Raw genomic sequence first — 27,942 nt, 5'->3', positions numbered from 1 at the left:
ATACTAGTAAATGTTACTTTTAAAGAGAGAATTCTTGATTGCTGATACCAACTAAAGGGGCAGAAAACCATTCATTATATAATAGCAAGAGTATATGTTGCAACATTGTCATTAGCAATTATTAATAATTACTGTAATTAAGAACTTAAGAACCCTGTTCTTAGCCCACACACCCTACTTATGCTCTGACAGGTGCTATAATTTCTTGTGTATATGACTATTAACTGCACTTATCACATTGCTTCACAAATGCACATATAACTGTAAGCTCTCTGAGGTCAAGTCCCAGGTCGTCATATCTAGCACTTTCTCAAGCAGAAAGAGGCACTCAATTATATTTTGAGGGTTGATAAACTAACATAAACTGGAAAAATAATTCTGCTGTCCTAGATTATTTTTATTTTATTATTATGGAGAGAATTCATTCAGCTCAGGATAATACAGATTTAAGTTGAGAGAATGCAACCTGGGTTTCAGCTAACACCATTAAACTGTAATGTGCATCATTGTAACATCTTAGATTCAGTGAAATATGGTAAATTAAAGGGGAAAATCTTAAATATGGTAAAATGAAACTCCCCACACCTTTCATTGTCAATGAGTCACAAACTCTGTTGATGTCATTTCGGAACATTTCTTACCTCTCTGTGAGCAGTGACTCAGGCTCTGGCATAGCTCATGAGCTAAAGTGATAATGCTTTAGTCCCGCCAGATTGTGGAGAACTCATATATTACAAAGAATAAAGCCAATTATCTTTTTACTGTCTGGTTTCTATAGAATATTCTTGTATTGTCAGGCCATAACATCAGCATTGTCACGTCTATTAAATATCTTAAACCATCTGGTAATAAAAGTGAGCAAAAGAATTCAAACGGCAATTTCCTTCAAGATTGCTAACGCCCTTATGTGCCTTCCAGTGTACACAAATGGTCTGGATTGCTTTTCCTTTACTTAAGAGTTTGACAGAGTGCCGTCTTTCTCCAAATATAAAAAGGACTATCTAAATGAAAAATCCAAAAGAGCAAACCATTTCCTCCAAAAATACCATTACTGTAATATCATTTTTAGTTTTTGTTGGGTTCATGAAGAGTCCTGCTGTGTTTTGTACAGAGAGCCATCAATCCACTGTTGTCCTCAGCAGAACGAGGATATTGGATCATATATTCTTGAAATTGTTAGTTCAAAATTTTCTTGATTCTGAGTTTTTACATCTACCATGTGGTGAATATCAGAGAGTCAAAAACGTCTGCATTCTTAACTGAACGTTTTCATTTTTGAATGTTTGCTACCATGGAATTAGCTCAAATATATGATACAATAAAAATAACGTGAAAGCTGGAGTCAACAGCCTTTGAATAGGTAAGATAAAGTCATGTCTTAGGACAACTAACCTTTTACGAAAGAGAAAGTGCGATCATTTCAGATTCAGCAGTCCTAAATTAGAGTCCCAGCTCTCATACTCATTAGCTGCGTAAACTCAAAACAAGTGAGAATGATTACTAAAGCCTGTTTTACAGTTGGAAAAACTGAGACTCACTGAGATTAAGAACTTAAGCACTTTCCTAATGCACAAATTAAAACAACTGTTACCTATAATTAGTTATCATTAATATAAATATTATTTTTATTCCTACTTGTTAGTTACATTGTTAATGTAAATAATATTGTTACCTGCAAATGTTAGTCTAAATCTAAAGTATTATCATCATTTAGTTATTGTCTCTGCTAGGCTAAGATCAGAGCAACTGATCTTTGATTGGAGAATCAAATATAAGCAATATTCTTATTTTTGACTTTTAATAAATATTTTTATCGTTATTACATTATTGGAACTTTGTGCCCATATGTGGTGATGCACCCAAGACAACACACAAGGCACCAGGAGATGGTACTGAGAAGATCCTTGATCCCATCTTATCAAATAAGAATCATAAAATAATTAAAATTCAGTTCAGTTCATTTCACTCAGTCCTGTCTGACTCTTTGCAACCCCATGGACTACAGCACGCCAGGCTTCCATGTCCATCACCAACACCAGAGCTTACACAAACTCATGTTCATCGAGTCAGTGATGCAATTCAACCATCTCATCCTCTGTCCTCTCCTTCTCCTTGCCCCTTCAATCTGTCCCAGCACCAGACTCTTTTCAGATGAGTCAGTTCTTCGTATCAGGTGGCCAAAGTATTCGAGTTTCAGCTTCAACATCAGTCCCTCCAATGAATATTCAGGGCTGACTTCCTTTAGGATGGACTGATTGGATCTCCTTGCAGTCCAAGGGACTTTCAAGAGTCTTCTCCAACACCAACAGTTTAAAAGCATCAATTCTTTGGTGCTCAGCTTTCTTTATAGTCCAACTCTCACATCCATATATGACTACTGGAAAAACCACAGCTTTGACTAGACAAACCTTTGTTGGCAAAGTAATGTCTCTGCTTTTTAATATGCTGTCTAGGTTGGTCATAGCTTTTCTTCTAAGGAGCAAGTGTCTTTTAATTTCATGGCTGCAGTCACCATCATCTGCAATGATTTTGGAGCCCAAAAAAATAAAGTCTGTTGATGTTTCCACAGTTTCCCCATCTATTTGCCATGAAGTGATAGAACCAGATGCCATGATCTTAGTTTTCTGAATGTTGAGTTTTAAAACTTTTTCACTCTCTTCTTTCACTTTCAACAAGAGGCTTTTTAGTTCTTCTTCGCTTTCTACCATAAGGGTGGTGTCATCTGCATATCTGAGGTTATTGATATTTCTCCCGGCAATCTTAATTCTAGCTTGTGCTTCATCCAGCCCAGCGTTTCTCATGACGTACTCTGCATATAAGTTAAATAAGCAGGGTGACAATATACAGCCTTGACGTACTCTTTTTCCTATTTGGAACCAGTCTGTTGTTCCATGTCCAGTTCTATCTGTTGCTTCCTGACCTGAATATAGGTTTCTCAAGAGGCAGGTCAGGTTTTCTGGTATTCCCATCTCTTGAAGCATTTTCCACCGTTTGCTGTGAAAGGCTTTAGCATAGTCAATAAAGCAAAAATAGATGTTTTTCTGAACCTCTCTTGCTTTTTTGATGATCCAATAGATGTTGGCAGTTTCATTTCTGGTTCCTCTGCCTTTTCTAAATCCATGTTGAACATCTCATACTGTTGAAGCCTGGCTTGGAGAATTTTGAGCATTACTTTACTAGCGTGTGAGATGAGTGTAATTGTATGGTAGTTTCAGCATTCTTTGGCATTGCCTTTCTTTGGGATTGGAGTGAAAACTGACCTTTTCCAGTCCTGTGGCCACTGCTGAGTTTTCCAAATTTGCTGGCATATTGAGTGCAGCACTTTCACAGCATCATCTTTCAGGATTTGAAATAGCTCAACTGGAATTCCATCACCTCCACTAGCTTTGCTCGTAGTGGTGCTTCCTAAGGCCCACTCAACTTCGCATTCCAGGATGTCTGGATCTAGGTGAGGGATCAAACCATCGTGATTATCTGGGTCATGAAGATTTTTTTTGTATAGTTCTTCTGTGTATTTTTGGCCACCTCTTCTTAATATCTTCTGCTTTTGTTTGGTTCATACCCTTTCTGTCCTTTATTGTGCCCATCTTTCCATGAAAGATTTCCTTGGTATCTCTAATTTTTTTTAAGAGATCTCTAGTCTTTCCCATTCTATTTTTTTCCTCTATTTCTTTGCATTGATCACTGAGGAAGGCTTTCTTATCTGCCCTTGCTATTCTTTGGAACACTGCATTCAACTGGGTATATCTTTCCTTTTCTCCTTTGCCTTTTGCTTCTCTTCTCTTCACAGCTGTTTGTAAGGCCTCCTCAGACAACCATTTTGCCTTTTTGCACTTCTTTTTCATGGGGATGGTCTTGATCTCTGCCTCCTGTACAATGTCATGAACCTCTGTCCATAGTTCTTCAGGCACTGTATGTATCAGATCTAATCCCTTGAATCTAATTCTCACTTCCACTGTAAAATCATAAGGGATTTGATTAGGTCATACCTGAATGGTCTAGTGCTTTTCCCTAGTTTCTTCAATTCAAGTCTGAATTTGGCTATAAGGAGTTCATGATGTTAGCCACAGTCAGCTCCTGGTCTTGTTTTTGTTGACTCTATAGAGCTTCTCCATTTTTAGCTGCAAAGAATATAATCATTCTGATTTTGGTATTAACCAACTGGTGATGTCCATGTGTAGAGTCTTCTCTTGTGTTGTTGGAAGAAGGTGTTTGCTATGACCAGTGTGTTCTTTTGGCAAAACTCCATTTGCCTTTGCCCTGCTTCATTCCGTACTCCAATGCCAAATTTGCCTGTTACTCCAGGTGTTTCTTAACTTCCTACTTTTGCATTCCAGTCCCCTATAATGAAAAGGACATCTTTTTTGTGTGCTAGTTCTAGAAGGTCTTGTTGGTCTTCATAAAACCATTCAACTTCAGCTTCTTCAGCATTACTGATTGGGACATAGATTTGGATTACTGTGATACTGAATGGTTTGCCTTGGAAACAAACTGAGATTATTCTGTTGTTTTTGAGATTGCATCCAAGTACTGCATTTCAGAGTCAAAACTGACTCCAAATAAATGCTCTATGTGTACTAAAAAACTATTCTTATTTCAGTGAGTTTTGAGAAAAACATCTCAATAAAGTAATATTACATCAAAATATCTCAATAAAATTCACTAAGATGTGAAGACAATATTTCACTAGAAATAATTTTAAACATATTTTTTAGACACACATATTTTCTTCTCCCTAGATTCCTGCACCTTTCTATATTCCCTAGTATATGAGCCACCCAAAAACCATCTCAGGAAAATCTAGTTTAAAAGTTTCACCTTCTAGAAATAAAAAGAAGAAATAAGCAGTTGTTCAAATCTCTGAAGTTAATTTCCAAAAACTCTTCTTTTGTATGACACTTAAATTTTATTATGATATTCCCTCTAACATTTTATTTCCTGCAGTGAATAATATACATAGGAAATTCCGAGAAAGGAGAAATGAAAAATATCTTTTTGAGATGGAAGATGTATATTTTGGTAGTAGCATCACATAGGATTCCTCCTCAGCAATGAACATCTGCTTCCTTTCATTATGATTGTTGTTACAATTTCAAACAGCCATATGACAGCATTGCCATATACTGGAAATGCAAATGTTCAAGAAATATTCTCAAATGCTCCCTATGAAAGTATAATCAAGAAATAATTTTTAATGATATATGAAAAGCAAAGAATAAACAAATATAAGGAATCAAGATTTAAATGTATATTTTGTGTGGTGCTTAGTCCCTCAGTCGTGTCTGACTCTGTGACCTCATGGACTGTAGCCTACCAGCTTCCTCTTCTAGCCCAGAATTTTCAGGCTAGATTGCCATTTCCTACTCCAGGGGATCTTCTTGACTGAGGAACCAGACCATGACTATTATCTCTTGCACCTCCTGCATTGGCAGACAGATTCTTTACCATGTATACTAAATGCAAGATGTCTTATAACCAAATTTATTGCCCAGTATTTTGATGCTCTAATAAGCAAGCAAAGAAGTAGTAAGATAATTTTACCTTTAAGAGGATGTAAAAATATCTCATTCCATTCACTAAAGGTAAAACTAATACAAAAGAGAATTCTAGAATGTATTTGCTAAAAGGATTATCAAAGTTACATCTTCTACTTCTGAAGCAAATTTGGGCTTAACTTAAGGTGCTTACTTGATAACTCTGCCTTTTAAAAACTCAAACAATTTACCTAAAGCTGATGTATAATTTTTGCTGTCAACTTGAGGAGATTTGTTTAAATACTTTATTGTAAAGCATTTTGACAATCCTACAGATTAGATGATATAAATTACTCTTTTTTCTCCAGTTCTAGCAGAGCATGTTAAATCCCAATCTTCCCATGTCCTCCCCATCTGTACCTCACAGTAGAGCCCATCCAAAGGAGTCAGCAATCCCTTAACACCTGCCGTGTGTTCCCATCTCTGGGCCTTTCTCATGTGAGTTCTCTCTGGCTGGATTGCCCCTTAACCGTTTCTCACCATTCCGCCCTCCCGTGGCATCTGAAGAATTCCTTTGACATTCATTCTTCCTACATTTCTTCTCCTGTCTGTTTGTATGTAACCTGATGTAATTACTGTCTTCCTGAAACTCTCACATCACTTTGAACCTTTCCTAAGGTACTTATATTCTCATGCTTCTATTATCTTACGATTAATTCTGCATTTTTCTTAGATCCACTTCCTGTTACATTCATTACAAATTCATTCGTATTCAACATGTACATCGAATGAGTATTCTCTGTGTACAGACTATGTACCATGATCTGACTCAATAAAGATGAATATGATATTACCCTGGCCTCATAAAATTTACTTTGAAAGCATGACCCACTCATTTTTTCCTACCATTCATGCTTTGAATGCTATTGTGCAAATATTAGTCATAAAACAGGTATTTGTATAATTTAAGTCATTACAACTCGAGTGTTGATAATAAACAAAAAATAAGAGAGGTAGCTGACAGTTTTGTATGTTATGTAAAAACCGTTAATACCTGATGTGAAGTCAATGCTCCTCTCTAAAACTGATACAGTAAAAGTAATGACTAACCTTAACTTTGGGGATGCTATGTAATATGGAGAAAATTAGCCTGGAATGTTACACAAACTAATTTTTTTTTTAATTTTTTCAAGATTGTTCTACCCTACAGGCAAGCTCAAACTTAATTAACATCATTAATGATTCCTTAAACATATTAAGTTTTATAAAGCACCCTCTGGGTCACATTATATGTTGTATAAAACAGAAGGGGGATAAGTTCTATTCAAGTCTAATCATAGAAACCCTAACAATTAAAATTATTTTCAAATAATTTCACAGACACATGTACTTTGTAAAGTTATTTTTCCAAGCATAAGCACTCAGCATTCAAGTGGAAATAAAGACAAATATCTGGAAATCTAAGTTAGGGGATAATTTCCATTGTCATGAGTATTTCCTCCCTCCATAACTTGCATATGAGTGAGTGAAAGTCACTCAGTCATGTCTGACTCTTTGTGACACCATGGACTATACAAGTCCATGAAATTCTCTAGGCCAGAATACTGGAGTGGTTAGCCTTTCCTTTTCCCTTCTCCAGGGGATCTTCCCAACCCAGGGGTTGAACCCAGGTCTCCTGCATTGCAGGCAAAGTCTTTTCCAGCTGAGCCACAAGGGAAGCTCAAGAATACTGGAGTGGGTAGCCTATCCCGTCTCCAGCATGTCCTGACACAGGAATCGAACCAGGGTCTCCTGCATTGCGGGCAGATTCTTTACCAACTGAGCTATCAGGGAAACCCAGGGAAACTTGCATATGATCATACACAAAAGCTCCCTAAAAATCACTTTCACTTAATTTTGGAATATCTAGCTTGGGCAGGCCTAAGAAATTATGAATACCAATAGGTGCTTCCAAAATATCACTTCACAAATGTGATAAGAGATAATTTTACATTTTACATGTATTAGATTAGATCAGATCAGATCAGTCGCTTAGTCGTGTCCGACTCTTTGCGACCCCATGAATCGCAGCACGCCAGGCCTCCCTGTCCATCACCAACTCCCGGAGTTCACTCAGACTCATGTCCATCGAGTCAGTGATGCCATCCAGCCATCTCATCTTCTGTCATCCCCTTCTCCTCCTGCCCCCAATCCCTCCCAGCATCAGAGTCTTTTCCAGTGAGTCAACTCTTTGCATGAGGTGGCCAAAGTACTGGAGTTTCAGCTTCAGCATCATTCCTTCCAAAGAAATCCCAGGGCTGATCTCCTTCAGAATGGACTGGTTGGATCTCCTTGCAGTCCAAGGGACTCTCAAGAGTCTTCTCCAACACCACAGTTCAAAAGCATCAATTCTTCGGCGCTCAGCCTTCTTCACAGTCCAACTCTCACCTCCATACATGACCACAGGAAAAACCATAGCCTTGACTAGATGGACCTTTGTTGGCAAAGTAGTGTCTCTGCTTTTGAACATGCTATCTAGGTTGGTCATAACCTTTCTTCTAAGGAGTAAGAGTCTTTTAATTTCATGACTGCAGTACAAGGTCATAATTCCCAGACTAAACAGAAAAAAAAAAAAATAGTATAAAATCACTTTACCTTTTGAGAAAGTATTTTTTACTTCATTAATCAAAAATAGGCAATGTGTCAAAAATTACACTCATATGCGCACATATCCCATGATCAAACTATTGACAAATTTTAAAACAAATTTCTTTACATACTGTGAACAGGGATAGAGAGACCTTTCCACCCAGTCAAATCTGGGATCTTTTGCACAAACTGCCATCTTTACATCAAATCATAATGAGAATCCACTTTCTCAACAGGAATAAAGTATTTTCCTAAGCACTGCTACCACTGTGTGCATAAGTGAAGCCAGAAGCTGTTGTAAACTAACATACCCAAACTGACATACAAGTGCAAGACTCTGAAATGACTGCACCTACTTTTTGAAAAGTTAGTTTTTTCTGGCAGAGTAATGATTTCTTTCTAAAATTTAAGTGAAAACGGAAGAGTATTTTTCAAACAAAATAAATTTTGTTAAATACTACCTCTTAAGAAGAAGCAAGGAATTGTTAAGAAGAGCTCTATTCTCCTTATTTTCTGTGATAATGATTGTGCCAAAAAATAAACAATAATTATCCAGGAGTTTCTGGTTGATATTAGAGAAAGAGAAAGAGGTGGGGTGGGCGGTGTGTGTACATTCACACCAGAGATATGGCAGATGGTGACTTAAAGATCTTTTCTTGTTACTGAATATTTCCCTTGTGTGATTGTGCCCTAAAATGGTTCTGATAGTGTTATGGATCTTGGTGTTAATTTTTGAGTTAGGACTATCATACATTTTCTGTAAAGACACAGACAGTAAGCATTTTAGGATTGGAGGGCTACTTGGGTCTGTCATATTTTATTCTTTGTTTTCTTAAAAACCCTTTAAAGAAGTGAAAACCATTCTTAGTTTTTTGGCTATTCAGTAACAGGCTAAGGCTGAACTTGGGCCGTGGGGCCTAGTTTGCTGACCCTCCTTTGAATTCTCATTAGATGGCAAAGCATGTTGCAAGTTATGTAAGTTGTGTAGCAGTAAATATTAGCCAAATGCAGAACCTGTTCTGATAATTTTTTAAATGGAATAAAATCAACAGACCTGGTGTTGCCTTAGGAGGAGCTTCTGAATTCAGCATCTTCTAGCAGTTTCCATTGAGACAGTGACTCCATGGGGCTCTGCAGTCAGAGGAAATTTAACCAGTGAAGATTTCCAAAGCTCACTAGCTAAACTACATTTATTTTCCGTCTTCTTTCTGTTTCTTTCTTTCTCTTTCCCTCTCTCTGTTACACGTGCACTCACTCACTCACACCCCCTCGTCTTTGCATTAAGTAGATGCAGAGCAGCTGTGTGCAATTGTCTTCTGAACCTGAGCAAAAGAGCCTTCTCAATTCAGCGGTATTTTTAAGTTGTGTCTTTCTAAATACATGCTGCTGCTGCTGCCGCCAAGTCACTTTAGTCGTGTCCAACCCTGTGCGACCCCATAGACGGCAGCCCACCAGGCTCCCCCATCCCTGGGATTCTCCAGGCAAGAACACTGGAGTGGGTTGCCATTTTCTTCTCCATCTAAATATATCACTTTAACCTTAAGACAATCCATCCCATTTGCTTTATTCTGTCCAGATTTTTTGGGTACATAGGGATTTTTCTATTTCACTGAACAAATCTTTATCAAATGCCTACTATGACCATACCAAGATTCCCAATTTTAATGTGGATATGAATCCCCTGGGATGTTGTTTAAAGGCAGGTTCTGATTTAGTAGGTCTGAGGTGGTGCCCACAATTCTGCATTTCTAAGGAGTTCTCAGGCAAAGCTGATGCTGAGCATTTCTGAGCCATAATTTGAGCAGCAATAACATGAGGAAAACAGGTGTGTATACAGGCGATTACAATACCACATGGTGAGCGCTATTTGAGAAAATGTGCTATGAAAGCATACAAACTTGAACAGAACACACATTTCAAAATTCAGGAAAAACTTCTTGGAGTGTGTAAGAACAAAACTGATTTTAGGAAGAGTAGGGGTGATGTGGATAAGGCAAGAGTGCAAGTAAGAAGGCAGGGAAAGAGGTGGAGCTGAAATTGCTGGTAGAAGAAGCAGAAGACCATGCAAAGCAGATGTATAGTGGCTATCAGAAAAATATGAAAAAAAAAAAAAGCAGTGGGTAACTTAGAAGATAAAGCAAGGAGTATTTAAAGGAGAGAGAGAGTGACAGTGGTTCCATTTAGAAAAAGTTGAAAAATATCTATTAGATTTAATAATGACATTTGGTGATCTTGGTGAAAATAATTTCAGTAACTGAGTGGACACAGAAGCCAGATTACAGCAAGTTACAGAGTACTGGGCGGGTAAAGAAAGCAGATGTTTTGTGTTTGTTTTGTGATAGAAGAGACTTGAGTTTTTCAATTCTTCTGGGAAGAAGAAAGTAGGGAGAAATTGAAGACACAATAAAGAGGAAATGATCAGTACATTAAGATCCCTGAGGAGGGAGGAGATGAGCTCAAAAGCAAAACTTGGAAGAATATTAGGAGATTCCTAGGTATATTTCACTGTAACAGAAAGAAAGAAATTTTTTAAAGTCAGTGTAGACTGAGCCAAATCTGTGTTTGTTGGTTGAAAGTTGAAGGAGATCCCCTCTGTAACTTTTATGTTCATTAAAAACTAGGAATTATATTTTTATTCTGAAGGGAAAGGCAATAAGAGCAGGAGTTTCAAAAGCATGGAAAAGAAATTTATGGGAAATGGAAGAGATATTTAGTTAAAAAAAGGCTAAAAATGTCCACATGTATTTGATCTCCCAACTGTTTTGTGTTTTTATGCTGGAAGACACAATGGATGTGATAGCAGTCTGAGTCCTGGCCCACTTCCACACTAGCAGGAATCCTGTTTTCCTTTTGCCAAGGTGGAACTCCACCAGGTTCTGGTTTTCTGGCTGGATTTTCCTCTACCTTCCCTGTTCTGAATACAGGTCCCTTCATCCACATCCTATTCTTTGGGCCTGGACTCCTAGGTTACTAACACAAACCACAAGTTACTCAGAGTTTATTATACTACATGGAACTTGCTTCTCAAGTCCTCTCATTTCATGCTTACTCACTTGTGTATCCCTATGCATATGTGTGTACACATGTGCACACACACACACACAAACACATACTCATGTGTCCTCAAAACTCTCCACTTAGATCTCCTAGATATCTACCACTATTGCAGACATCCTGGAATGTGAAGTCAAGTGGGCCTTTGGAAGCATCAATACAAACAAAGCTAGTGGAGGTGATGGAATTTCAGTTGAGCTCTTTCAAATCCTAAAAGATGATGCTGTGAAAATAATGCACTCAATATGCCAACAAATTTGGAAAACTCAGCAGTGGCCACAGGACTGGAAAAGGTCAGATTTTATTCCAATCCCAAAGAAAGGCAATGCCAAAGAATGTTCAAACTATTGCACAATTGCACTCATCTCACACGCTAGCAAAGTAATGCTCAAAATTCTCCAAGCCAGGCTTCAACAGGACATGAACCATGAACAGATGTTTAAGCTGGATTTAGAAAAGGCAGAGGAACCAGAGATCAAATTGTCAACATCCACTGGATCATAGAAAAAGCAAGAGAGTTCCAGAAAAGCATCTACTTCTGCTCTATTGACTACGCCAAAGCCTTTGACTCTGTGGATCACAACAAACTGTGGAAAATTCTTCAAGAGATGGAAATACCAGACCACCTGACCTACCTCTTGAGAAATCTGTATGCAGGTCAGGAAGCAACAGTTAGAACTGGACATGGAACAACAGATTGGTTCCAAATCGGGAAAGGAGTATGTCAAGGCTGTATATTGTCACCCTGCTTATTTAACTTATATGCAGAGTACATCATAAGCAAAGCTGGTATGGATGAATCACAAGCTGGAATCAAGATTGCTAGAAGAAATATCAATAACCTCAGATATGCAGATGACACCACCCTTAGGGCAGAAAGTGAAGAAGACTAAGGAGCCTCTTGTTCAAAGTGAAAGAGGAGAATGAAAAAGTTGGCTTAAAACTCAACATTCAGAAAACTAAGATCACAGCATCTGGTCCCATCACTTCATGGCAAATAGATGGGGAAGCAATGGAAACAGTGACAGACCTTATTTTGGGGGGCTTCAAAATCACTGCAGATGGTGACTGCAGCCATGAAATTAAAGAACACTTGCTCCTTGGAAGAAAAGTTATGACCAACCTAGACAGCATATTAAAAAGCAGAGACATTACTTTGCCAACAAAGGTCCATCTAGTCAAGGCTATGGTTTTTCCAGGAGTCATGTATGGATGTGAGTTGGACTATAAAGAAAGCTGAGCACTGCAGAATTGATGCTTTGAACAGTGGTGTTGGAGAAGACTCTTGAGAGTCCCTTGGACAGCAAGGAGATCCAACCAGTCCATTCTGAAGGAAATCAATCCTGAATATTCATTGGAAGGACTAATGTTAAAGCTGAAACTCCAATACTTTGACCACCTCATGAGAAGAACTGACTCATTTGAAAAGACCCTGATGCTGGGAAAGATTGAAGGCAGGAGGAGAAGGGGATGATAGAGGATGAGATAATTGGATAGCATCACTGACTTGATGGACATGAGTTTGAGTAAACTCTGGGAGTTGGTGATGGACAGGGAGGCCTGGCATGCTGCAGTTCATGGGGCCGCAGAGTCAGACACAACTGAGTGACTGAACTGAACTATCCTTATGTGTAAAATCCACAAAGCTCCTTTTCTTATCGGTGATTGACCAGTGCAATCTCTAACCACCCAATTTAACTCCGGAGAAGAATTGCAGACTACTGCATTTTCTCTATAATGCCTGCTTTTGATTCAAGACCACATCTGACAAGGATCTAATAAAATCAGTATAAGATGTATGAGTCATTTTTCCTTCTGAGAGTAAAAATCTGAAGCTTGATTCCTGTTCACAAGTGCTGCTACAAGGCTTTACAGAGGATGGAAAAATTTCTAGTCCAGAGTTATCTGAAAGAAATTAATCTATGAACTCATCAGATTTCCTTTACCTGACTTAGTAGGAAAAAAAGTATTGTGGGGCCAAGGGGAAGTTGATGCAGTTTAATATCCAAACTGTTTTAGGAAAGCCTTCAGGCATATTGATTATGAGTGTAATCCTCACACACCACCTGATTGATTCTACTATTTAGGAAAATTAACGTCTTAAATGAATTGAAATTTAGAATTGTCTGAGTGTTTTATGATAATAAATAAGAGACTTTCACCTAATTTGATAATTGTTTTTAAAACCCTCTACAGACAAGACATGTCACTCGTTCTTTGTCCCCTAGAGCAGACCACATCCACAGCGTGTGTTTAGAGGCCTTTGTCTACAAGGGCAATTGTTACTAATTTTGTTAATGACCTCCTCTCCCTTACTCCACTAAAGGTTAAATTTACCAGAACCATTAGCTAGATACAACGGTTGCTGCTGTTAATGAAATGTGTATCAAGTCCTCAAGTTATACCATAGAAGAGTTAAAAGAATAATGTTAATGATGTCACATTTTAAAATATAAATTTCTGAAAAATAACTATTTTACACTGTTAATTTGCTTTACTCAACATTGAGTTAACTTTGGCCAGAAAAATATGCAACCTTGAAATAGAATCGAGTGTGTTTATACTGTCAGTTACAAATACAGTCTAGCTCCTTGAAGATTCAGCTAACTCATGGATACAGATCAAGTTTACGGTTATCTGGAGACAGAAAGCCCCTCATAATTTACAAATGTTCTGCAAAATTCTGGACATCTCTTTCATCTCCACATATATTAATATTTTGCATCCAGGCATTTCCCAAGTTCTAGGGCACACAGATATTCAAAGCAAACAGGTATCTGAAGCAAACAGTTGAACCCATGCATAAATTTCCCACTTCTACTCTTTCAACAAAGAAAATTGGAGCATCCCCTTCTTACTGAAATTGTCACTCAAGATCTATGGGTCCCAAACCTTTGCTCCCCAGCTACGTGGGCCTCTGCTTTCAGGAAAACAAGTGTAATCAACATCTCCTGCAAGGAAATCCATCAGTCTCTCTCCCCTTCTCCTCTCTCGGCCTCTTGGCCTGCCTCCTGTTCCCTCTCTTCTGCTCTTTACCTCTCACCTCACTCATACACATGGGCACACACAGAGACTGTTTGTGGACGCAGTTTTCTTTCCTTCTGCTAAAAATGACTTTTTTAGCAAGCACTCAAGTTTAACACCTAACGCGAGAATGTTCCTCTGAAGAAACTGGTGGATAGTTATGCTTTGCTTTTCATTTTTTCAACATGTGTTTTCCTGACATAGCTATTGTTTTAGAAGTCTATAATTAGTAAAGCACACAGCCACTATTTTTATTTTCCATCTGCCAGGTACTAAGTTGTCTCTGGAGTCTCCCAAAGAACAGAAGCCAACATGGCTCTTTTCATGGGCATTCTTGTTTACCAGAGTGGGTGTCGGTGACAGCTGAAATGAATAGCCACAGCTTAGGGAAATGGTTATGTTTCTTAATTGTTACTGGGCTGTGAACAGGAAAAGCCCAGGGATAAACATAAAACAGTTTTAAAAATGTTGGCTCGCTGTTCATTTAATTTTTTCAGAATCTACCATGGTGAATTGTGTTAAACACTGTTAACAGAATTAGCTTTAGTTACTGAAGCAACTTCACAACAACCTAAGTGAGTCTCAGGCTACAAATATGACTGAAGTTAACTGCATCCTTTCAATAATTAGCATTCTCTTCAGTAAAAGAAAATATTTGAAATCATAACTTAAAAAAAAAAAAAAGTATTCCTTGTGTTACTGATGGGACAGGAGTGTAATTTAGAGGTATCCACCTGCCAATGCAGGAGACTCAGGAGACAAGGGTTCAATCCTTGGGTCAGGAGGAACATCCCCTGGAGGAGGAAATGGAAACCCTCTCCAGTATTCTTGCCTGGAAAATTCCATTGACAGAGGAGCCTGGCGGGCTACAGTCCATGGAGTCACAGGGTTGGACACAACAGAGCACACACACGATACTATAGAACTGTGTTTAACTATTTAATTTATCCACCTTTCTCAGCATTCTGTAACATTCTTACATTTACCACCTAGGACAAAAATATAGTGAAGAAAATTATTTTAAAAAGTATTTTCCATCAGTTAAAGATTGTAATAATAGAATCTTAATCCAATATACTCTGTGCTTATCTTCACCTTCTAAGCACCCTAATCCCTTCAGGTGAGCTGCTGGGTGCAGCAAGGAGTAAGAAAAACAGTCAAGACAGGTCAAAATAACAATCATTCATGAAAGCCACTACCTTCCAGTCTTGATTCCTTAGTGAGCCTCCAGATATGCATGACCCCCCAAACTCATGAATTTACAATCCAATACAATCTTTTATTTATAAGACAGTCTTTTTATGTATACACCTATTATTTTCATTAAAAGTCCTTGGGACCTCTTTGTCCACAATAAAAGATCCTCCCAAACTTCCCGCTTTAACCCTCCTCTAGTGTACAAGCGTGCTGGCACACTTTCTACTCCATTCCTAATTAAGATTCACATTATTTGCCTGTGACATGGTTCATTGTAACATCATTAGTGCAATAAGGAAACCCCATAACTTGGACTAATAGCATAGTGCTTCCCCACATCAACCTCAGGTGAATTATCTCCTTCACTTGCTTATATTCCCACAACTCTTCACTCTTACAGTGGCGGGAATATAAACACTACATATTCTAGTCATGTACAAATATTTATTGAGTACTTACTCTCCCTGGCGGGGTTGCAGAGGCAGACACGACTTAGTGACTAAACAACAGCGACTATGTGTCAGGCGCTGTTTTATTTATCTTTCTCTCATTATCACTGATATCAAGAGAGTGAAAAATATACCATCCCTTGAGAAGTTTGCATTCTTCAGTTGTGGCGGGGAGACAATAAACACCAACAATAATAAATGAGAAAATTAATAGAATAGAAGTAACAAGTGGAAGAGAAAAAAAGCAGAGATGATTAGGGGGAGAAGGAATAGCCAGAACAGGGTTGAAAGCATTTGCTATTTCACCTATGGTGGTCAGATTGAGAACGTGACTGACACTGGCATAAAAAACATCTCTTATGTTTACCCTTAATCTCCACTGATATATCATACCCCAGTTCACCATGTATATTCTCTATTAATAAAGTGACTATGTTTCCCCCTTCAATACACAAGATTTGACTCTAATCTACCCTTCCACAAAAGCAGGCTCTCTTAGCACTTAAGATCTAAGCAGGAATTAATTAGATACAGCATTATCTATCAAACTGATCTTGGAAATATACATCTCATTAGCATGTCATGTGTGAAATGGAACGATAGCACCTTCTTCCAGGCTCCTAGCAATAAATGATCTGCAAGGGCATTAAGAAAGACCTGTGTTCTACACCAGTGATTTCCTTTATCCTACATCATAATCATTCAGAGGACTTATTAAAATACAGATGGCTGGGCATCTACCCCAGGGCTTCTGATTGAGTAGATCTGGGATGAAGTCTAAGAATTTGCATTTCTAACAATTTCCCAAATGATGCTGATCAGAACATTGAGAAACACTGTTTTGCACCAATCTTAGTAAAGTTACAATGATTTTCCAACTCAGTTGTCAAATGCCAAATGAAGTTCACATTCTCAATTCCAATTCTATATAATTAAAGGAAAGAGTGTTATTTTAAAGTATTTAAAATTATTTATTTTTATCTTAATCTTTTCTTTATGCAAGGCAAGGGAAAGGAGAAGAAACTGTATTTTTTCCAACTCTACTATCTGTCAGATATATAATGCTATCTACCAAATCAAATGAAACAAATCCCTTCTTTCTAGAACCCAAACAATATTCCCCCAAAGATTACATCACATTCTTAAACTTGACAGTGTGTATTTCTAAGATGCTCCTAGTAACTCAAGCAGGTTAGCTCTAAGCTCAGCAAAAATTCACACTCCTCTTCACTTTTCTCATCAACTGTGGAAAATCCATTCTTTGTGTATAAGAAACTAAAACACTGTAAATGTACAAATTAAGAGTTTACAGGTAGGAAAAGCACAAAGAACTCCTTCCCAAGCACCAAAGACCTGGATTTCAAATATTTCTATCTTGGTTCCTAAGCAATCCGATCTCCATCAAAAAAAAGAAAAAAATGGTACCCCAAACTGATGGATGAATTAAAGAGATAACTCGGTGCAACAGTGGTTCAGGACTGCTTTCAGAAACCCAGTGAAATGAAGCAAGGCTAGCGAGCTACGTTTTGCAAGCTGTAAGATTGTCTCAGCTCATTTTCATGGAACTGAATGAAGCCTTGCCTGTAAAGGTTTCTTAGGCAGGAGGGGAGTACTACTCCTATCACTACAGAAATAAGCTTTATGTGCTGTACTTGTCAAGGTCTGCTGAATGTGTCAGGAAGACAGCAAAAATAACAGAGGAAAAGGTTTTGCCTCCTTATAAATGAACACTGGCAGCTGTTGACCATCTAAAGATTCCTTTCCCTTGATCAAGCGATCCTGCATACTTTATAAAGTCATATTCCCCAAGTAAATAATGAGATGTTTATTAAAACATGTTAATTAATTTTCCTCTTTAAATCACACAAAGAAAAGATACTGAAGACCAAAGAACATGGGTTAAAAGATAAAGTAGATCTACTTGCTTGTTAAATATAATTGTTAAGAAAGTTATTCTTCACATTCTAATACTGGGTAACCTGAGTAACCTAAGCCACACTTGGGTGTTCATTAATAAAGGGTATCATATTATAAGTCGTGATTGAATTTTGCTAGTTTTGCTACTAAATTCCCATCCCCATAAGATCTCCAGTTTTGTGTAAAATACCGTGAACTCTTTTTGGAGATATTGAGAGTGGTCTCACTTGTATTCCTGAACTGGTCTCACTTGTATTCCTGAACTGGTCCTGCCTATTACCACTTGACTCTGTCATTTCCTCCTCTTCTACTTGTCCACTTCAACGACAGCTCACTTCCAGCCACTTCTGCCAAGGCCCCTGTTGCTGATTAAGCTGCATGAAGTCATTTTACTTCTGTCTGTACTGTCTGTATCGGTAAAGTTCAGGCTTAAATTGAATCCCATGCTATATGTAACATACTTTTTCTAAGTTTAAAGTTTATGTATGCTGCTGCTAAGTCGCTTCAGTCGTGTCCAACTCTCTGCGACCCCATAGATAGCAGCCCACCAGGCTCCTCTGTCCGTGGGATTCTCCAGGCAAGAACACTGGAGTGGGTTGCCATTTCCTACTCCAATGCATGAAAGTGAAAAGTCAAAGTGAAGTCGCTCAGTCATGTCCGAATTCTAGCGACCCCATGGACTGCAGCCCACCAGGCTCCTCCGTCCATGGGATTTTCCAGGCAAGAGTACTGGAGTGGGGTGCCATTGCCTTCTCCAACTAATTCACAAGTTTATTATACAATAAAATAACAGAGGCTTTGAATAAGTTAAACTGGATAGTAACAACTAATCAGTTTTCTTCAGTGATCACTGTTCTTCTACATAGGCAGGATAATTAATCCACGGATGGTCTTTCTGGTCTATCTTCAACTATTCTTACACTACATAGTCAATTAGGGACATTGTTTTACAGATATATGAAGAGAACACAGGCAGCTTTATGTAAGTTGAGTTTGTTAAATCCATTTGTTATGACGGGATTTCTGACACAAAAATTGCTCACTGCACACTGAACCCCAGAGAAGTGATGAAACAAGACAGCTGATGTTAGGAGGTATATGGGAGTGGGGTAGGGTGAGAAGCTGACACCAAAAATGGTGGCTTGTCTGATGCAATGTACTATTTCATTTAAAAGATATTAAATGAAATTTATTATACACTGGGAAGCAGAGAAAGAGGAGTAAATAGATTACAGTGTGGCAGGGATTATGGGAAGTTATTGCGTTAACTATAAGTCTTTGTTCTCTTCCTCTTTCATTGGACGCTAATTGCCAATTAATTTTCCTTAGTTTTGTGTTTTGCAGTGATGAGATTTAGCAGGCAGAGAGACTGGAGAGTATGAATAAGGATTCAGGCTTTAGGCTCTCCTGAGAAAGAAAATGAGAGAGTGAAAGAGAGAGAGAGAGAGAGAAGCCCTTAGCAACTCTCTTGTGCATTGTTCTTGACAACAGTCTGAGGACCAATGATGCAGGCTCTCAGGGGAAATATCAAAGCTCTGCACTAATGGAGAAAGCTTGGCTGAGGAAACTTACCCCTGAAAAGATGGTTCTTTCTTATACTTCCTACTTCAAAGTTTAGAAGAACTCTAGACTTTGCAGCTAAGGAGAACTGGAAACTGAGTGGTTTCAAAGGAGCCTGACAACCTGCCATCTCTCGCCTTTATTCTCCAAAGAGGCAAAGACTATACCACCCCAAAATCAAATATTCAGCCAAGATATCATTCACATAGGAAAGGGAATCAAAGATATTTGCCTGTTGGCAAAATTCCTCAACAAAATATTAATAAACTGAGTCCAAAAATGTATAAAAAGAACTATGCACCATGACCAAAAAAGGATTTATTACAGGTATGCAAAGCTTGTTCAACATTTAAAAATGAGCTAATGTAATCTATCACATTAACAGGCTGAAAAAGAAAAAACATTTGATAAAACCCAATACCCATTCATGATAAAAATTCTCATCAATTAGGAATAGAGAGGACCTTCCTCAACTTAAGAACATTCACAAAAATCTACAGCCAATATTGTTCTTAACAGAGAGAAATTGAATTCTTTCCCCTAAAATAGGAAACAAGAGACATTAACTGAAAGTTTTATTTAGTATAATAAGAAAGGATATACAGATTGAAAAGGAAGAAATAAAATGGCTTTAGCTCACAGATGATATGAGTGTCTATACCAAATCCCAAATAACAGACCAAGAAACTCCTGAAACATATAAGTGATAATATCAAGGTTTCAGGATACAAAGTTTAATACAGAAGTTAGTTGATTCCTATATAGCAGCAATAAACAGTTGAATTTTTCAGTTAAAAATATAATGCCATTTACAGGAAAATCATGTAAAAATCTAACAAAATATTATAAGCTCTATATGAGAAAAACTACAAAACTCTGTTGAAAGAAATCAAAGAAGATCTAAATAAATGAAAAGATACTTGATATTCATGTATAGGAAGACAACATTGCTCAGATGTAATTTATTCCCAACTTGATCTATAGATTCAACACAGTCTTCTCCCAAAATTCTAACAAGTTATTTTGTAAAATCTAGTTTTAAGAGTTTTATATGGAAACATGAAGTAGTCAGCACAATACGAAAGAAGAACAAAACTGGAAGACATATACTATTAAAGCTAACTTCAAGACTCAATGTAACAAGACAGTGTGGTGTTGGTAAAAGAAAACAAATAGTTCAGTAGAACAAAATAGAAAGCCAGAAACAGACCCATGCAAATAAAGACAACTTCTTTAACAAAGGACCGAAGAAAATACAATGTAGAAAGGATGGACTTCTCAGTAAATGGTGCTGAAACAATTGGATGCCCATATACATGTGGGAAATTCTGAAAGAGATGGGAATACCAGACCACCTGACCTGCCTCTTGAGAAACCTATTGAGAAAACTGGACATGGAACAACAGACTGGTTCCAAATAGGAAAAGGGGTTCGTCAAGGCTGTATATTGTCACCCTGCTTATTTAACTTCTATGCAGAGTACATCATGAGAAATGCTGGACTGGAAGAAACACAAGCTGGAATCAAGATTGCTAGGAGAAATATCAATAACCTCAGATATGCAGATGACACCACCCTTATGGCAGAAAGTGAAGAGGAACTCAAAAGCGTCTTGATGAAGGTGAAAGAGGAGAGTGAAAAAGTTGGCTTAAAGCTCAACATTCAGAAAACGAAGATCATGGCATCCGATCCCATCACTTCATGGGAAATAAATAGGGAAACAGTGTCAGATTTTATTTTTGGGGGCTCCAAAATCACTGCAGATGGTGACTGCAGCCATGAAATTAAAAGACGCTTACTCCTTAGAAGGAAAGTTATGCCCAACCTAGATAGCATATTCAAAAGCAGAGACGCTACTTTGCCAACACAGGTTCGTCTAGTCAAGGCTATGGTTTTTCCTGTGGTCATGTATGGATGTGAGAGTTGGACTGTGAAGAAGGCTGAGCACGGAAGAATTGATGCTTTTGAACTGTGGTGTTGGAGAAGACTCTTGAGAGTCCCTTGGACTGCAAGGAGATCCAACCAGTCCATTCTGAAGGAGATCAGCCCTGGGATTTCTTTGGAAGGACTGATGCTAAAGCTGAAACTCCAGTACTTTGGCCACCTCATGTGAAGAGTTGACTCATTGGAGAAGACTGATGCTGGGAGGGATTGGGGGCAGGAGGAGAAGGGGATGACAGAGGATGAGATGGCTGGATGGCATCACTGACTCGATGGATGTGAGTCTGAGTGAACTCCGGGAGTTGGTGATGGACCGGGAGGCCTGGCGTGCTGCGATTCATGGGGTCTCAAAGAGTCAGACACGACTGAGCGACTGAATTAAACTGAACTGATACAATAAATGTATAAACACCTTCATATCTCATACCGTTCACAAAAACTACCTTCAAATGAGTCATAGATTTAATATAAAATTAAATACTACAAAATATCTAGAAGGAAACAGAACAAAATCTAGACAAGCTTGAGTTTAGTGATGAGATTATAGATACAACTTAAAAAGCATTATCCATGAATTTTAAAGAAAATTTGATGTTAGACTCTATTAAAATTAGAAACCTCTGCTCTCCAAAATACATTGTTAAAAGTACAGTAAGTCCCCTACATATGAATGAGTTCCATTTCAAGAGCCCATTTGTAAGCCCAGTTGATTCATAAGTCCAACCAAGTTAGCCTAGGTACCCAACTAACACCATCAGATATATAGTGCTATACTGTAATAGATTTATACTTTTTATACAAACAATAAATAAAAAGAAGTAAACATAAAAAATAAAACATTTTTAATCTTACAGTATAGTACCTTGAGAAGTACAGTACAATGGCTGGCATAAAAGGGGCTGCCATCGAGTGAACAAGCAAGAAGAGCTACTGACTGGAGGAAGAAGAAGAGGTGGGAGATGGTAGAGCTGAAGGATTTCAGCAATAGGAGAAAGGGAGCAGGCTACAGTTTCACTCACGCCTGACATTGATGGCACATGTTCTGGTTCCTTGCTGGATTCAATTCATTCTACCCTCTTGAAAAAATAATCCAGTGATATCTGGGTAGTAGCTCTTCTTTTCTGCTCATCACGGTCGCTGGATTACATTCTGAACGGCTGCTGCAACCTCCATGTACCATTCTACATTTGGGTCCAGGGCCTCAAAAGCTAACTGTGCCTCGTCAAATCAAGAAAGCCCCCTCACCATGTTGTGTTGAGACTCTTTGGTTCTTTTTTCTTCCTCTTGTCTCTCTTCGCCCGTTCTCTGGGCCTCCAGTTCCATCAGGTCTTCATTAGCAAGCACCTCGTGTTGCACAACAGTGCTGTACAGTAAAGTGCAGAAAATCACAACCTCCTGTAGAGGAGGCACATGTGTGACAATGTACACCAGACACACGAACTTACATGACTGGACATGGGAACGTATTTCGCCTCTTTGAAAGCTCACAACCTGAAAGTTCATAGGTAGGGGGCTTGTTGTATCAAATATAAGTGATAAACTTAGGGAAAATGTTTTCAAAAGACTTCCCTGATAGAGCACTGGTATCCAAAATATTTAAAAAGCACTTAAAACTCAAGCATAAAAATAAAAACAATCCAACTTTTTTAAAGAAGCAAAAAAATCTGAATAAGTATCTCATGAAAGAAGATATACAGATGAAAAATAAACAAAGGAAAAGATGCTATCACCATTGATCATCTTTTAACTGCAAATTAAAACAATGATATACCTACAACACTGCTACACGCCCACACCTATGAGATAAATCCATGCTACTTGTCCCAGGGTAAAAGATTTTAAAGATAGAGAACAGGTTAAACGGAGTTACCCAAGGGGCATCTTGGGTACAGACATCTCCTCTGATAGCAGCAGCAAGCCTTCTGACTAGAACGTAATGGCCAAGGATACAGAAGATGCAGGAGCTGTGCCACACACCAGTGGGGTCCCAGAAAATGTAAATATCTGTGAGTGGATGACTAACCATGATAACATTATTCACATTTGAACTTCTAGTTTCTCCTTATTGGGAAGGAAGTCTTTTGAGCCCCATGGAAAAAAGAGGATGGCATGGGATGAGTGAACAGATGGTAACAGGCAGGGCTCTTCTCCAAGCGTCCAATGTACTGGTGAATTCGGATATCCTAGTGATGACACTCACAGGCCAGATCCCAAGACTTCAATTGCAGTCACTGAGACAGCTGACCACTTTTCATTTAAAACTCATTATTTGCAGAGTGCCACATGATGCTCTGAAGGACAGCAGTGCTGAAACAAAAACTAGGCCCCCTCTGAGATTGCTGTCATTAGTATCTGCAGAAGAATATTTGAGGCTTCGATTGTTTGTTTGCATGATGAAGTGGCAATGTTGGCATTATTGAATGAAAAAACCTGGCAAGTATTGGAGGCAATACATATGACCCAATTTAACATAATGAGTTCTATGTTGACCAATAATGCTGGGCCAGGAATTCCTCTCCCATTCTCAACCTGGAAGTTTGCTGGAATTTGACATATACTCTACCATCAGGGAGATTTCTTTAAGAACATAAATATAAAAAGGAATATCACCACTGTGACCGTACAACACACTGTGTTTACATGATTGCAAGAGAACGTAGGTGTCAGGGAAGAAGGTCTAACTTCTAACTAATGTTTTTGTCTTGTAGACAACCAAACCCATGCAGCTATCATTTCTACTATAATACACTTGATACTAAATTTGAAAACTTCACTTGTAATAGAACCATTATAAAAGACAGCCATGCCAAAACAAGAAATTTGGGGGCATGGGCAACACATAAAAAGCCAGAGACAACCCACAAACCTACTGTTTGCCAATTTGCCAGTCTCTTCAACACAAAATTCTAGAGGGCTGGTTGGCCTGGTTGTCTTTGGTAATTTATTATTAGTACACAACTGTGTTTTTCTCAGCCTTGACTAAGCTACTAGGCATCTGTAAATCAATGAAGTAAAACATGAAAAACTCAGAAGACACGAATTCGAGGTTAGTAACAATACTCTCTTGTTTGCCAGTTTTCATTTGACTCCAGGAGATAGATAAATAGGTTAAACTGATTAGATCAAGGACACCTAGAAAGACACAAACCTGGATGCTGACTTGCCCCAGAGGGTTCTATAGTCTACCCTTCCATCTCCAGAGGTCACTATGATGAGTAAACAGCAAGCCCTGACTCCTTCCTGAAAAAGGAGAGACAGTCTGGTTCATTCCCAAAGGGAAATGGCAGATCTTGAGTGCTTGTTGGGAACCCACCCAAGTTCATAAACTGTGTTGATGTTTGAGGAGGATTTCATAACTCTCTTTCTCCTACTGTATCTCAAATATAGACAAACCACTCTAGCCTTTCTCAGATTCTCTCAAGCAGAGAGGCTTGAAGTACAACTTACTTTCATGTTCGATTTCTCATTCATAACCCCTCCCAGATTTTCCACAACAATATCACCACTCTGCCAAAAGAAAAATGCAAATTTTGTTGCTGTTGTTGTTGCTGGTTTGTTCATATCCCTGGATTGTTAACCCCATCCAAACTTTATATTAGTTTTTATCTGCATATAGTTGCTGTACATACTGTTTTAGCTTCTTCTGTATAGCCAAATGAATCAGTTATATGTGTATCTCTTCTTTTTTAAATTTACTTCCCATTTAGGTCATCATAAAACACTGAGTAGAGTTCTCTGTGCTATACAGTAGATTCTCATTAGCTACTTATTTTATGCATGGAAAGAGAAAAAGAAATACTGTATATTAACACTTACATGTGGAATCTAGAAAAAAAATGGTAAAGATCAACTTATTTGAAATAGAGACACAGATGTAGAGAACAAATTTTCAGTTACCAAGGAGGAAGGGGAGGTAATGGGATGAAATGGGAGATTGGGGTTGACATATATCCAGTGTACATTAATGGTTTTCAATTTTTTAAAAAAGATATTCATGACTGTTTTAGGAAATGCTTTCACTGTACTAAATAGTATTTAGATAAGGAAAATAGCCCTGCTGGCACAAATTCTGGCATTGCATGACAAGTTTTAGTCAATGATTTTGAGAAGTACTTTAGTACAGCATAGCTCCTGTATTAGAGACATGTTTCTCCCCAATATACATTTAAAATATTAAATATACTAGCACTGGTACAAATAGTTTTATTCATTCTTTCCATTTATTCAATAAGCATTTGTTTAGGCTTCCCTGGTGGTTCAGACAGTAAAGAATCCACCTGCAGTGCAGGAGACCCAGGTTCAAGCCCTGGGTCAGGAAGATCCCCTGGAGAATGGAATGGCTACCCACTGCAATATTCTTGCCTGGAGAATCCCATGAACAGAGGAGCCTGATGGGCTATAGTCCATGGGGTCACAAGAGTCGGACACAACTGAGGGACTAAGCATATACATATGTATATTAGTTTAGAGTCTACTACATGCCAATGCTCTTGGTATTATATCAAGAACAGTTAACCAGGCTGAATGAGTCACAAGCTAGAATCAAGACTGCCAGGAGAAATATCAACAACCTCAGATATGCAAATGATACCACCCTAATGTCAGAAAGTAAAGAATTAAAAAGCCTTTTGATAACGGTGAAAGAGGAAAGTAAAAAAGCTGGCTTAAGACTCAACATTCAAAAAACTAAGATCATGATATTTGGTCCCATCACTTCATGGCAAGTAAAAAGGGAAAAAAAGGAAATTGTGACAGGTTTTTACCTTCTCAGGCTCCAAAATCACTGTGGATGGTGACTGTAGCCATGAAATTAAAAGACACTTGCTCCTTATAAGAAAAGCTATAACAAACTTAGACAGCATATTAAAAAGCAAATATATCACGTTGCTGACAAACATCCGTATAGTCAAAGCTATGGATTTTTCAATAGTCATGTATGGATATAAGAGTTGAATCACAAAGAAGGCTGTGATGATGGGTGGTTTAGTCGCTAAGTCGTGTCCTATTGTGACCCCATGGACTGTAGGATTTTCCTGGCAAGGATACTGGAGTCAGTTGCCATTTACTTCTCCAGGGGATCTTCCTGACCCAGGGATTGAACCCAGGTCTCCTGCATTGCAGGCAGATTCTTTATTGACTGAGTTAAAAAAGGCTAAGTGCCTAAGAATTGGTGCTTTCGAATTGTGGTGCTGGAGAAGACTCTTGAGAGTCCCCTTGACAGCAAGGAGATCAAACCAGTCAGTCCTAAAGGAAATAAACCCTGAATATTCATTGGAAGGACTGATGCTGAATCTGAAGCTCCAATACTTTGGCTACCTGATGCAAAGAGCCTACTCATTGGAAAAGACCCTGAAGCTAGGAAAGATTGAGGACAGGAGGAGAAGAGGACACAGAGGATGAGATGGTTGGATGGCATTGCTGACTCAATGGACACGAGTTTGAGCAAACTTAGGAGATAGTGGAGGACAGGGAACCCTGATATGCTGCCATCCATGGGATTGAAAAGAGATGGATACAACTTAGTGACTGAACAAAAAAATGTCATTGTTTTTTATAGTATACCAAGAACTGTAAACCAAACAAAGTTCCCATTTTCATGGGGCTTATCTCAAATGAAAAGAGAAAGGCAATAAACAAATTAATATATAATACTTTGGGTGGTGATGAGCAATATTAACAAAGTCAAAGTAAAGAAGAATAGAAGTTGCCAGGATAGATGTGAGGAGAGGTGAAAAGAACTGGATTATTTTAGAGAAAGTAGTCAGGAAAGACCCCAGTGATTAGATGGCATGTGATCAGAAAGCTGAAGGAAATGATGAACCAGGCAATGTGGATAGAGAGAGAAACAGCAGCAGCAATGTCAGAGAGGTTGCTAGCCTGAGACAAGGTCTATAGGGTTGTATAGGCAAGAGTAAGAACACTTAATTTCATTTTGAGAAAATAGAAAAGTCATTGGAAATGTTGAGCAGTCCACACGTGACTGGACTTACATTTTCCAAGAATCACCATGGCTGTGGGAAGAGCCTTTACTGTAGAGGGGTCAAAATGGAAATGAAGAAGCCAGTTAGGAAATCCTAGAAACAAAAGCCATTCAGATGGAATATACCTAGTATTTAAGAGGCAATCCATAAGAAAAGTAGTAATGTACAAATTTTGCTGTACACAAGTATTGTGTTCAGTGTTAGTGATTCACAGGGAAAGAACGGCCATGTAACTGGGTAGGCCCACTGGACTGATCTAAATTGAAAGGAGAAGAAATTATTATTTACAATTTTTCTTACAATGCAATAATATCAAAAGGGCAGGCAAGTAAAACAAAGCTCACAAATCACATAATTTTTAGGACAGTCATATAGTTACTTGCCCTCTCATCTCATAATGCATGGAGGTCAACTCCAGTAGAATTACCTCCCTATCATTTTCCAGACCTTAAAAAAGAAAGTAATTCCCATGGCCGTTGCTTGATTTACATTATTTCCTCTTTCTGGAATGTCTTTCTAACTTTGTTTCTCTAATTAAAACACACAAATCCCTCCATAAGACTCATTTTCATCACATTTTTGTGATTAGTGTCACCACATGCTGAGCATACCTCCTACATTGCAAGCAAAAGTTCTAAGGACAATACAACTTGTGCAACTTTATACATGAACTGAGTGACAACAGAGTCCGTGGAAATAAATGCAGGCACAATCAGA

General features: G+C 38.3%; 1 long non-coding RNA gene and 1 pseudogene across 5 annotated transcripts in view; both read right to left on the bottom strand.

Annotated features, from left to right (window-relative positions):
• LOC147349184 (14-3-3 protein zeta/delta pseudogene) overlaps window positions 1-6,259 on the bottom strand; it is a 32,580-nt pseudogene extending 26,321 nt beyond the window's left edge.
• Window positions 1-9,377, bottom strand: part of LOC147349183 (uncharacterized) — a 220,544-nt gene extending 211,167 nt beyond the window's left edge. For 4 of the 5 annotated variants that reach the window (XR_015149500.1, XR_015149501.1, XR_015149499.1 and 1 more), the window contains exon 1: window positions 9,157-9,377. This is a non-coding gene — a long non-coding RNA (uncharacterized LOC147349183). Of the gene's footprint in view, window positions 1-6,635; window positions 8,069-9,156 lie in introns of those variants that run through there. The other variant, XR_015149502.1, reaches the window with a different exon arrangement.
• Between the last annotated feature and the right edge of the window lie 18,565 nt (window positions 9,378-27,942).

Source organism: Bos grunniens, chromosome 21, assembly GCF_055505025.1.
Source record: "Bos grunniens cultivar Pamir isolate PY7600 chromosome 21, Bosgru_T2T1.0, whole genome shotgun sequence".
NCBI lineage: Eukaryota > Metazoa > Chordata > Mammalia > Artiodactyla > Bovidae > Bos > Bos grunniens.
This window is presented reverse-complemented; position numbering and strand designations above follow the sequence as displayed.